The sequence below is a fragment of the Phascolarctos cinereus genome, unplaced genomic scaffold (assembly GCF_003287225.1).
Source record: "Phascolarctos cinereus isolate Bilbo 61053 unplaced genomic scaffold, phaCin_HiC Scaffold_3;HRSCAF=262, whole genome shotgun sequence".
Taxonomy (NCBI): domain Eukaryota; kingdom Metazoa; phylum Chordata; class Mammalia; order Diprotodontia; family Phascolarctidae; genus Phascolarctos; species Phascolarctos cinereus.
Genome location: NW_027555736.1, coordinates 58,958,624 through 58,971,336, shown reverse-complemented (window position 1 = coordinate 58,971,336; position 12,713 = coordinate 58,958,624). Strand labels below are relative to the sequence as shown.

The 12,713-nt window shown below is 43.6% G+C and overlaps 1 protein-coding gene across 8 annotated transcripts in view; it reads right to left on the bottom strand.

The window, feature by feature from the left end:
- ZMIZ1 (zinc finger MIZ-type containing 1) overlaps nt 1-12,713 on the bottom strand; it is a 449,347-nt gene that overhangs the window by 272,934 nt on the left and 163,700 nt on the right. For all 8 annotated transcript variants that reach the window (XM_078150873.1, XM_078150871.1, XM_021005985.2 and 5 more), the window contains one exon: nt 12,142-12,225. The gene's annotated coding sequence lies outside the window, so the exon portion shown is untranslated. The remainder of the gene's footprint in view (nt 1-12,141; nt 12,226-12,713) is intronic.

The following is a 12,713-nucleotide window of genomic DNA, read 5'->3' as shown; positions in this document are numbered from 1 at the left end:
ATGTGTTCAAGAGGAAAAAGTGAGTTGTATTTAATAGGGCTCATGGTTTCTTGTACAAGCTTCTTTTTCTGTTCTAGCTGTAAGGAAATGTTCCTCTTATTTGGAGTTCAAGTATAGAATAATTAAAAAAAAAAGAAATAAGCTTTGAAACTCTAAAGATGAAGAATCCAAAAAACATGAAGGTATCTTAGGCATCAACTAGTCCAACCTCCCATTTGACAGATGAAGAAACCAAGGTCCATAGAGGTTGGGGTTAGGTCTGCTAAGCCCTAGTCCAGAGCTCTTTTTACTCCCCTCATAAATAAGCAGATAGTAAAATAATTATGCCTCAAACTCAAAAGTTGTGACTGAGTGATGTTGCATCTTCAGTCCTGTGTTAGGCACAGGATAGGAAAATGGCAGAGCTTAGACCTGTGACTTCATCCATGCAGGGAACTTCCAGATGAGGCGATTCTCTCAACTCATGCAGGTTACAGAGCCAGAGACTTTGCTCTGCCTTCCAGTCTTGGTTGCCTAGAGTACTAAGATGAAATGTCACTCTCGGGTCATGCAGCCAGCACTAGAACTTCAGTCTTTCTGGTCCTAACTCTCTGCACTCCATTGCCTCTCGTGACACAGAGTTTCATTTAGTCTGAAAATGATAAATGCTCCAGAGAAATTTTTGATGCATTCTGGGATAACAGATCCATAATGCCCATGGTCTCAAGCATAAGCACCATTCCAAAGGAGCACATTCATTGCTTAGAAAGATTTAAGCACGCTGTTCTTGCCCAGTCAAGCCTGGATCACGCTAAAAAGCATCAAGGTCCAGAGGAAAGAGGGCTGAAGCTGGAACCATCCTGAACTTGCGATAATAGGACCTGAGTTTGAATTCCAGACATGCCACTTACCAACTCTGAGACTCTAATGAAGTCACTTAGGCCTCAGTTTCTCTTTGGTAAAGCAAAGGGGATTAGACTAAGGGCCTTTCTACCTCTTATGAAGACAGATCTTGAGGAACCCTGGCTTGTAACAAAGCACCAAGCCCCCTGGTCATTGCTGTGATGGAGTTCACTAATTCCATTAAACTGAATTCACCTGGCATTTATCAAATACCTACTATGTGCTAGGTACAGTCACATTCACTAATCAGGTAGTATAAAGGTAAGAAGAACAATGTTGGTTCTCTCACCTACATTTCTGGGGCACTGAGGTTTCTATTAGCAGCATCTGCTTGGAACTGCTTTTTAACCAACGCTTTCTGCTCCTCACTAATTTTTTAAAAGTAACAAACTCTAAGCCGCTAGAATGATTAATTACTGGCTGCCTAATTCTCTGCCACTGGCAATTTATGGAAAGGGAGTGTATTCACTTGAAAACATCCGAAAAGACAAGAAACCATGAAGGAGAATTTCAGAGGTTACATTTCACAATTAACAGCAGGTTTCCTGTGAGCTATGGAATCTGGCAAACTGAATATGAGAGAGAGAGAGAGAGAGAGAGAGAGAGAGAGAGAGAGAGAGAGAGAGAGAGAGAGAGATGAAGAGAGTTTGGAAACACAGATGTGCTTCTCCTGTTCCTCCTTGGAAATAACCAGCGACCACCTGTGTCAGGGAGTTCGGAGCAGAGCCAGAGACAGACAGAGACAGAGACACCCTATTCCCACCCCAACAATAGGAACATCAATTCCTGTCCTTCTAGCGGACTCAGTCCTCCACCAACTACCATCCCAGAATCCCATCCCATTCTTGACTCAGTAACCAATACGACAAGAAAGTCTGACTTGTTGCAATCCCAAACCAGAGGCATCCCACACAGGAGAGGAATGACACCTTGGAAGGAATGCTTAGATAAACAGAGAATGTAGGTGAGGCTCTGGAGGCTGCCAGTCCCTTATACTCCTCAGCTCTAGCTACATCATTCTAATTTCCTGGGGAGGAAAAAAAATGTTACTGCCCAAAGTATAATCTTTTTTTTTGGGGGGGGGTGTCTAAAAACCTCTAATCTCTGCATTTGGAACAGCAAAGTAAACACAGATTAGACAATTCACCCTTTGACTTGGTGCCAAGTAACCTCAATCCTATAAAATGCTTCTTAATGACCCGACTGCAACAGTGATGGTAGTGTTACAGTCTCTGAGCTTCCAAAGCTTAAAGGGCTCTGGGCCCCTCCCCTCCTAGGCCACGTGGGAGACTCTGCAGGGGCTGCTGGCTTTCTATTTCCTCACCAGCCCCAAGGAGGGATTCCAGAGACATTTCAAGAGCCTGCTGCTCACTCCCACTCCTGGCCAAAGCCCAGGCTCCAATTCTGTGGAATGTAGGGAAGAGGGGAGAGCATCTTCTAGAGTCGGGTGAACCAATTTGAGAGGGAACTGTAGGGCAAGGCAGAAGGACCCTAGTCCCAAAATGTCAGGAGACCTTGGCCACCTACTTAATTTACAGTTTCAGAGATGAACAGATTTTTACTAAGATTTTCCTCTCTCTCTCTCTCTCTCTCTCTCTCTCTCTCTCTCTCTCTCTCTCTCATAAGGGAGGAGATATCCAGATCTGTGATTTTCATCTATGGGGGAATTCCCCATTAGAAAACTCTGTTTGAAGCTATAGATCTGAAATTCATCAATCAATCAACATTTATTAAGCACCTACTACCTCTCCAACTTACACAGTCTTAGACAGTTATTTGGTGTGCTGGGGGTTTAGTTACTTCCCTTATAGTCATAGTATAGTTTCCTTGGCTTCCTTCAAGACTCTGCTCAAAGCCCTCCTTTGGGAGAACCTTCTTGGTGCCCCCAGCTGCTAGAGCCTTCCCCTCTCAGACCACTACCCATATACTCCACATATATCTCATATGTACTTGGTTATTTATATGTTCTCTCCCTTACTAGAATGAAGATTTCTTTAGGACAGTGTTTTTACCTTTCTTTGTGTGCTTAGCACAGTACCTGGCAAATGCAAGCATAGACAGTATTGCCAGGGACAGGACTTGAACCCACTTATCTCTTTGACTCCAAAGCCACACCCTACCACAATGACTCCATCTATCTTGTGGGAGCTAAAGAATGACAATTTAAAATTTTTCCCCTCTTTATTATAAACTGTCTGGGTGTCAGGAAGTCCAGAGTATCCCATCTTTAATACATTATTTTTTAAAATACATTCTTTAATATACTCTTTTCCAAAAGTCTGGTTTTCTACTTTGGCCTCTGCTCCATCCCTGAGCTCAGAGATACTCATAGCTGAAATACAGGTTTCAGAGAGCTGAAAGTCTGCCCGAATTTTCACTGAAAAGAGGAAAGATCCTGGAACAAACAGAGGGTGGAGACTTTGATGGACATGGAGTCAGAGGGTCTAGATTCAAGTTCTAGACTTGGCCACTTACTATGGGACCTTGAACCCACTTAAATAAGAGTGTTGGGTCTCAGTTTCCTCACCTGTAGAAAATGAAGAAACTGAACCAGATCAAGTGGAGGGGCCCTTCCATTTCTAGATCTAAAACCCCATGATGGCTATTCTGAACTGACAGGTTCAAGATGGGAATCATTAGAGGAAAGCAGAAACATCTTACTAAGAAGGGGCCCTCCGCTACCTAAAATATCATAAAGAGCCGAGCCTGGCTATACCCCTTCAGGGAGGAAGAAAACACTGTGCTGGGAGGCAGAAGACAGGGTGCTGTATTCCAGCTGTGCCACTTACTAGCTATATGATTTTGGGCAAGTCCTTGTACCAATCTGAGCCTCAGTTTCTTTAGCTGTCAAATGGAAATAATAATAGTAATACCTAGTATTACTACCTACTAAGGATGGTGTGAGGCTCCAAAAAGATCACAGAAAATTGTAAAATCCTATACAAGTGTAAATTGCATCATTATTATTATTATAGTTGAGCTTTCTAATTAGATGAGGATTCACACCTTTAAGCAACTACAACTTTTAATTTTTATTTTAACTATGGGGGATGTAAATCTGTCTAAAACCTATCAAACTTCCAAGAGAGAATTTAATCCTGTCTTAATGATGAGGGGCTATCTTTAGGATCATCTCTTACAGCATACTACAATGATGCCCTCAGGGGGCACCTCAGGGGCTTCTGAGGTCTACATGAATGTTTGCCTCTACCCTAGATGGTTCCAGACTTATGTTTGTTTGGTTTTTTTGACTTATGTTTTTAAGTGTCTGTGCCCGAGTGTTTTTTTTTCTTTTCTGGCTTCTCCCCTGGCTGTCAGCCCAAGCTGGCCTTCTCACTGCCCTCCTTTCTCAACTGTGATTTTCACCCAGTTTTGGGACAGGGAGGAGGTCACCAGCCTTGGTGGAACTGTGTGTAAGATGAAAGTCTCCCCCCCCCAATTTATTATTTACTTATTTTTTAAACATTCCTTTCTTTTTAAATTTTGAGTTCCAGATTTTCTAATTCCCTCCCACTCTTCCCTGGCCCACTGAGAAGGCAAACAATATATCAATTATGCATGTAAAATTATGCAAAACATTAGCCATATCACCAAAAAAAAGAGAAAAAAATTAATACTTCAATTTGCCCTCAGAGTACATCAGTTTTCTCTCTCTAGAGGTAGATAGCATTTTTTCATCATGAGTCCTTTCAAACTGTCTGGGATCATTGTATTGATCAGGGTGGCCAAATCTTTCACAGGTGATCATCATTACAACATTACTGTTGCTGTGATGTCCCGGATCCTCTCCCTTCACTTTGCATCAGGTCTTGCAGGTCTTGCCTTGTTTTTCTGAAACTCCCCCTTGTCATTTCCAGCAGCACAACAGCACTCCATCACAATCACATGCCACAACTTGTTCAGCCATTCCCCAATTGATGAACATCCCCTCGATTTCCAAATCTTTGCCACCACAAAAAGAGCTGCTGTAAGTGTTTTTGTACATACAGATTCTTTTTCTTTGATCTCTTTGGAATACAGAACTAGTAATACTATTGCTGGATCAAAGAGTATGCACAGTTTTATATTCCTTTGGGCATTCCAAACTGTTCTCCCAAATGGCTGCCTCAGTTCACTACTCCATCGACAATTCAGTAATGTACCTATTTTCCCTCATCCCCTCCACCATTTGTCATTTCTGATAGGTATGAGATGATATCTCAAAGTTGTTTTAATTTACCTTTCTCTGATCAATAGTGATTTAGAGCATTTTTCATGACTGTAGATAGCTTTGACTTCTGAAAACTGCCTATTCACATTCTTTGACCATTTATCAGTTCGAGAATGGCTCATATTTTTAATAAATTTGACTCAGTTCCCTATATATTTGAGAAATAAAATGTTTATCAGAGAAACTTGTTATAAAATTTTAAAATATTTCTTCATTGTCTGTAGTGCCTTTTAGCAAAATGCAGTTTCCTAATTATTTCTTTTAATTAGGTCTATTTTTGCTTTTGATTTGTCTGAGATCATGATAGCAACTCCTACCTTTTTTACTTCAGCTGAAGCATAATAGAGTCTGATCCAGCCCTTTATTTTAACTGTGTGTGTATCTTTCTGTTTCAAGTGTGTCTCTTGTACACAACATATTGTTGGATTCTTGTTGCTAATCTATTCTGCCACCTACTTCAATTTTATGGGTAAACTCGTCCCATTCACAGTTTGATTAAACTGTATATTTCCCTTCACCCTATTATATTTTGCTTATCTTTCTCTCTCTCTCTTTTTATCCTGTCTCTCCTTAAAAGTATGTTTTGTTTCTCACTACTGCCTCCTTTAATCCACCCTCCCTTTAAGTGAAGTGGTTCTGATAGATGCTCAAGTAAAAATATTTTCATGCATCAACACTGACCTTGACCAAAATCATTCAAAGGCCTTTTGGGTTTCCTTTGATGGTTCTCAGCTGGGTGTTGGGTAGGCAATTCTGACAGACTGATGAATTTCAAAGGGGTAAGTTGTTATCGTTATTACAACTAATGATTATTTAAGATAGTGGCACAGGGCACTCAGTTCCTATAAGTTGATTTCAAAGCACCTATCAGTCCTTCCTTTTTCCAACTTCCTCATCTTGCCTAATGTGGAGTTCTCCTTTCCTATATCATAGCATTCAGGTACAAACTTCTGAGCTTAATTTTCAGATGTGATTCAGACCTCTTTCTACCTTTTCTGACGTCCATTTCTCTAGCTGGTTAAGTATGAGCAGATATTCTCCTCCTTTACTTCCTGGTTAAGAAATATCTGAATGGGGCAGTTAGGTGGCTCAGTGGATAGAGCAACAGCCCTGGAGTCAGGAGGACCTGAGTTCAAATCTGGCCTCAGACACATAACACTCACTAGCTGTGTGACTCTGGACAAGTCGCTTAACCTCAACTGCCTCACCAAAAAAAAAATCTGAGTAAATCAAATGAATACAAACATGTCTTTCTGATGACAGAGGCTATAAAAATACTGAGGACTGTCCCACTGCACATGCTTCTCTTTGGTGCTGTGCTGTTTGGCAGAAAATCTGGTCCCTGGGCTATGTTTTTCAACACAGATCCAGGCACTTCACAGAAGAGAACAGGGGCAACATGTCTCAGAGAAATAAAATGAACACTTTAGATAGCCGAGCAGGAAGGAAAAAACATATTACCCAGTTACCACTAATTCTGTTTTGAAAAGTCAACCCCCATCCTCAAAAGAAAATACTGCAAAAGCCACATCCCATCTCTTCTGGGGAAGCCTTTCCTATCCTAGCTGACAAAAAGGAGAAGGGAACCTTTTAAAACTCAGACATCCAAAGTCATTTAGATCCTTTCAAATATGGCAGAGCATGTTCAACATTCATGTTATGTTATTACTCTTCAAAATCGTTACAGGAGCAGGAGAAACTGGTTCATCTTGGTTCATCTTAAAGGCAAAGCAGACCAAAGGTGGGTAAAAAAATCTCACTTACTCCAAAGTGCTCCCTAGCTCTAACAGGTCCCATTCCCCGAAGAGCGAGGGAAAACACTCCAAGGCAACTGTTAAAGAAACAGTGAGGTCTCTTGTAGGGGCAGTCACTGATTGTCTTAGGACCCAAAAGGTGCCTGCCATCCCTCAATGATCTCAAGCACACAGACAGACGTGCATGGCTCCATAGCAAGTTACTAGCTTGTTCCCCTCTTCTCTCAACCAAAGAAGTCCCTGGTCTCCCCTGGAGGCAGACAAATAGCATTAGGCTTGAAGAGCCAGTATGTCCAATGGATGTGAGCCAAGGAAGAGTGGGAAAACAGACCAGCAAGGTTCCATCAGACTTGGCCTTGACCAGTGCCCCAATAAGACATCTGTGAGTGGCAGAGGATAAAGACCATAGGACTTGAAAGCTGGCTAGAACTTTAGAGATCATTTGGTTTAATTCATCCATTCTTAAATAAGGAAATAGGCCGAAGTTATTTGTTCCAGGTCACAGAGAGATCTGAACCAAGGTCTTCCAGTTCCAAACCCAGAGTTCCTTCCACTATTCTATACTAATTCCCAGAAAAAGACTTAGCACCTAGACCAATGTCTAAACTCAACAAATGTTTAAGGCTAGCAATACAAATCAACTGAGTCCTTCCTTCAAAGAATCTCAAAGGATCAGGAAACTTGAATTTGAGTTCAGGTCCTATTTTTTTAGGGCAGTTAGGTGACACAGTGGATAGGGCACTGGGACTGGAGTCAGAAAGACTCATCTTCCTGAGTTCAAATCCAGCCTCAGACACTTACTAGCTGTGTGACTCTGGGCAAGTCACTTAACCCTGTTTGTCTCAGTTTCCTTATCTGTAAAATGAGCTAGAGAAGGAAATGGCAAACCCCAGGATCTAGCCAAAAAAAACCCAAAACCAAAAACCCCAACACCAAATGGGGTCACAAAGTGAGACATGACTGAAATTCCTCAACAACAATGACCTGTTCTCTTAGTTATGTGACCTTGAGGGAGGAGCTAGGGAACTCCTATGAGTCTCAGTTTACTCATACATAAAAATGAACATGTTAGACTAGCCTCTCCTTTAAGGATCCCCCTTCTCCCCCACTAAATTCTCAGCTCCTCTAGCACCTTGCACAGGATCAGGCCCATCATAAGCATTCCAGTAAATATTTTTGGTTGGCTACTTGAGAAAGGGACTCTTCAATCAATCAACAAACACGTATTAAAAAACCTACTATGTGCCAGATGCTAAGCATACAAAGACAAAAGCAAATGTTTCCTGAACCTAAGGAACTTAAATTCCACTAAAGTAGACACATATGTAGATGTAGAAAAGTAGAAGCGCGCACGCACTCTCTCTCTCTCTCTCTCTCTCTCTCTCTCTCTCTCTCTCTCTCCATACATAAACACAGGTGCTAGCAGGGGTTTTCTGTAATCTTGTGTGTATTTACCTCCCATCCCAACTTCTGGAAGATTTCATTGACTTCTACCTCATCCCTATGCTTCTTCAGAATTCTCAGCCCACCCAAGTACAAAGGGATGACCCTGAACTAACTAGCTAGTCTGTCAAGAACCTGGGGACTAACTAAGTGATCTCAAGAAATGAGAGAGAGCACGGTACGTTGGAAATTAGGTACGATGAGGGCAAAAGTGGGAGAGGGGGCCTAAGCTCAAATGCCCACCCTGCTCCTTACTACTCTGTGACTCGGAGCAACCATTTCATTTCTCTGGCCCTTGGTAATTCATTCTTCATCTATAAAATGAGGTGTTTGGACTCCACGGGCTCCAAGGCCCCTCCCAGGTCTAGATCACCGATTCTATGATACTATGGACTGACCAGGCCCAGAGACACCCCATTTCAGCAACGGCCAAAGGGGAGGGGGAGACATCAGCAGGGCTCCGGAGCAGATGGGGACACTGTTTTTGCAGTGACCAAGAAAGACGTCAGTAGCGATACTGAAGAACTCATGCCACTCCTGGGAGCTGGGCCGCCCAGTGAGTTTGACTCACTAAGAAATGACAGCGAGACTTCAAATGGGGCTCTTCCAGCGTCACCTCGTTTGACAGCTCACCTTTTGTTTACATGATGCTATTTTGCAAGATGACAGCTATCAAGTCAGATTACTTCAGACTGCTTAGGGTGATGCATGCCACTGCAAAGATCACTTAAACCGAATGATTTCCCCCCTCTCTCTATCCCAGGCACCAGCTTGAAGCCTTCAGATCCTGGAGACCTGGGTTAGAGGAAACATCCTGTAGGGCCCCTCCTCGGGCCAAAGTAAGGCTCCCACTGCAGACACCGGTGTGTGTGTGTGTGTGTGTGTGTGTGTGTGTTTGCACCTCCAGACCCACCGAGGATCTTGAAAAGGCATGCCTGCTTGGCAGAAGCACACCCAGTCCTTTCCCTTCGACAGCCTTGGCTAAGGGTATGCACGGTGTCCCTATGCCCCTGCACTTCTAGGGTAAAATACCAACTACTCAACTTGCTATTTAAAGGCTTTCACCCAGGCTGGCTGCCGCCTACCTTTCCAGACTTACTGCATACTAGTCCTTTTCACTCACTTGACATTCCTGTCAAACTGGCCTCCTCCCTGTTCTCTGGCCTCGGCATTCCATATCCCACCTTTCTTATTTTGCATGGGCCATCCCCCCTGCCTGGAACGCATTTCTTCTTCCCCTCGGCCTCCAGGAATCCTTAGCTTCCTTCAAGGCTCAGTTTAGCACCTCCTATAGGAAGCTTTTCTGGATGGCCTCAATTGTCAAAGCTTTCTCTTACCTCAGATGACTTTGTATTTCCTGGTGGATTTATACATTGCATTCCTTAATAAAATATAGGTTTCTTTAGGGCAAGGGCTCTTTTCATGTTTGTCTCTGTAACCCCAAGGGAGTAGGATAATGCTTAATAAATGCTTGTTGAATTGAAATGAATTGAGCCAGAGGGGCGCTAGCCCCGCCTCCATCCTCCTCTCTGGATTCCTTTCCTTAGCCCTAACCCTGTTCTATTTCAGGAAAGAAAATAAGATTTTTAGTGACAGTCAAAGTTAAGCACCAGGGGGCAGGGCCAGCTTTCAGTTTTATATAGACTTTGCAAATCTAGAGAGAGTTCTCAGTCCCAGTCCCTCCCTCTACTTATAGAACAACACACACACACACACACACACACACACACACACACACACACACACACACAGCCACATTCCAGGCACCAAGGCTTCCACTTCCAGGCTGGCTGTCTACATTCTCAATTTCACTCCATTTGAGCTATCCCCATGCCTGGGCTAAGCAGGTAAAAAGGCACTGCCTTCTCCAAGTTCCTCTTTAAACTGGGCCCCCTATTCCCCCCCCCCATCTCTCTCTTCTGAAGTCCTTGATACCTCTGTGGGAACAAATTTGTCCAATCTCCATGATACCTGCTAGGGGAGGTAGGGGCCAAGGGGAAAGTACTGAGCACCTACGAAAGATAAGCTCATAGAAAGGATATGGGAGGAGGAAATATCAAGGCAAGCGGACGGACAGAAGACAAGTGACATGAGCCAGCAATGCCTCTGACATCCTCATAAAGTCTCCAGGAATCAATTCACCACATGACTCTCCTATTCCCTAACTCCCCTGTGCTTGTCCCAGCTGGGGGTGGAAAAGGTCCTCCTCAACTCTGCCCCTAGCTGGAGAGCTCGGGGTCTGGTCTCAGCAGTAACACTAAAAACACACAGGGCCCCTCCTGCCCAGTTCCATACATAAAACAAGACTGTCTTAACTCAGACATGTAGGCTTCATAGTCCCTACAAAACAGGCTCTCAGATATGAAAAGGAGGGGGCGGTGAGGAGGGGAGACAAGACTGCTTTTATTTACTCACCATCTAGACCCCAGAGAGAAGCATCCAATTGCATTATTCAGAGCTTTGACCTCACAATGCATCCTTTCCCATCCCCTATTTCTCTACTACCCAAGCATCTTCCAATACCTCTGGGATCCAGGTGCCCACTGGCCATGGCATAGTCCTCTTTTTCTAAGCTTGGGGATGACTGTCTCAGCAGACATAATTTCAGCCTCCTGGTGGACTGATCATACTGCCTGGCCATCACCACTGAATCCAGCTGCTAGGGACTTCCTGAAACAGGGGAGCCAGAATCCCTCCCTCCTCTGAGAAGAGCAGCATCCCTGACTCACCTCTAAGTCACCCACTGAAAACAGAAGGTGGAGATAGGACCAGAAAGGCAGGCAGATGTGACTGAACACATGCGGAGTAATTAAAAGAGGTAAATCAAGCTGAGCAGGGCCAGGCGGGCAGACATCCTCCTCACTTGCTCCAATGGCTGTGTCAGTGGTACTGGCAATTGGTGAGATTTACAGGTAAAACACAGGTCAAAGCTCAGGGGTAGAAGAAGGGGGAGGAGAAGATAGGGAAGGATGCTCCATTCTCCTGAATTTTTTTTAAGGCCAAACTATTCCCTGTTTGCCCAAGAGGCTGACTTTTTTGTTTCTCTCCCAAGAAGGAATGTGTGTGCACGCTTGTTTCTGAGCTGTGCACAGAGGGTATCTGTCTTCGCCCACCTGAGCCTTGAATGGAGAGGTTCCTGTTTCTCTCAGCCGGGCAAAGCCAGGCCTGCCTGCCACAGCAGGACCAGCGAGATGATAAACAGGGTTTGCCTTTTGATCAGCTCATTTGTCTCGTCTTATGCCCCCTTCAACAGGGATCACAAGTGTATCAGAGGGGTGAAAATGAGCCAGTCATTCTAACTGGAAGCACTCACTGCTTTTCATCTCTCCTCTTCCTCCTCCCCACCTCCAACCTAGTCCCAGAAGACCTCAGTTATTACCTGAAGAGGAAGAAGTGGAGGGTGGGAAATGCCACCCACTTCTAAAACCTGACACTGAGCTCTGTGCAGTGAATAGAAGTGGGTGTCTCTAGGGAGCATATGAGGCCGAATACCATTGTGTCTGCTACCTGAGAGGGACCCAGAGTTAGGAACACAGGTTAGAGGCAACTGGTGTTTATGCCATGTCTCTGCCTACCATATCCCACTACAGTGATGCTATTTTCCTCAAAGGAATATTTTCTCTCTCTCTCTCTCTCTCTCTCTCTCTCTCTCTCTCTCTCTCTCTCTCTCTCTCTCTCTCTCTCTCTCTCTCTCTCTCTCTCTCTCTCTCTCTCTCTCTCTCATATTTTAGGAAAGGGCATTTCCTTTGAAGATGGCAGAGGCAGCAACTCTGAACATGTGTGTCTGGACTAAAGCAGCACCCATTAACCCCCATCACCTAAAGCCAGGTTTCACAGCGCCCGTCCTCCTACCTCAGTGATTCCCAAATCGCTGGTACCCCAGCGGCAGCCAATCAGCAGCTCCGGTCCGGGGTCATTCACAGGAGCTCCATCATCCTAGCGCAAGAAGAAGAGAGGGTCAGCATAACTCTACTTCTCTCCCTGGGGGTCATCAAGTGCTTTCAATCAGCAAATGTCCTTGTCTCTCCTGACACTCAATGCCCAGTTTCATCATAATAATAACTGACATTTATAGAGAGCTTTAAAGTTTATAAAGAACTTTACACATATTGTCTTATTTGATCCTCACAACTACCCTGTGAATGATAGCCCACACACATGTATGCATGCATACAAGTATGTATATGTGTGTTTATGTATATATAACTTTACAGTTTATAAAACACATTACATGCTATTTCATTTGATTCTCACAAACTACCTTGTAAAAAAAAAATAAGTATTTATAATGATGACCTACATTTATATATCATGTATATATCACACATTTTGATATATATATGTATGTATGTACATGTGTGTATATATATACACATATATACATACACACACATATATACATATATACATATATACACACACAC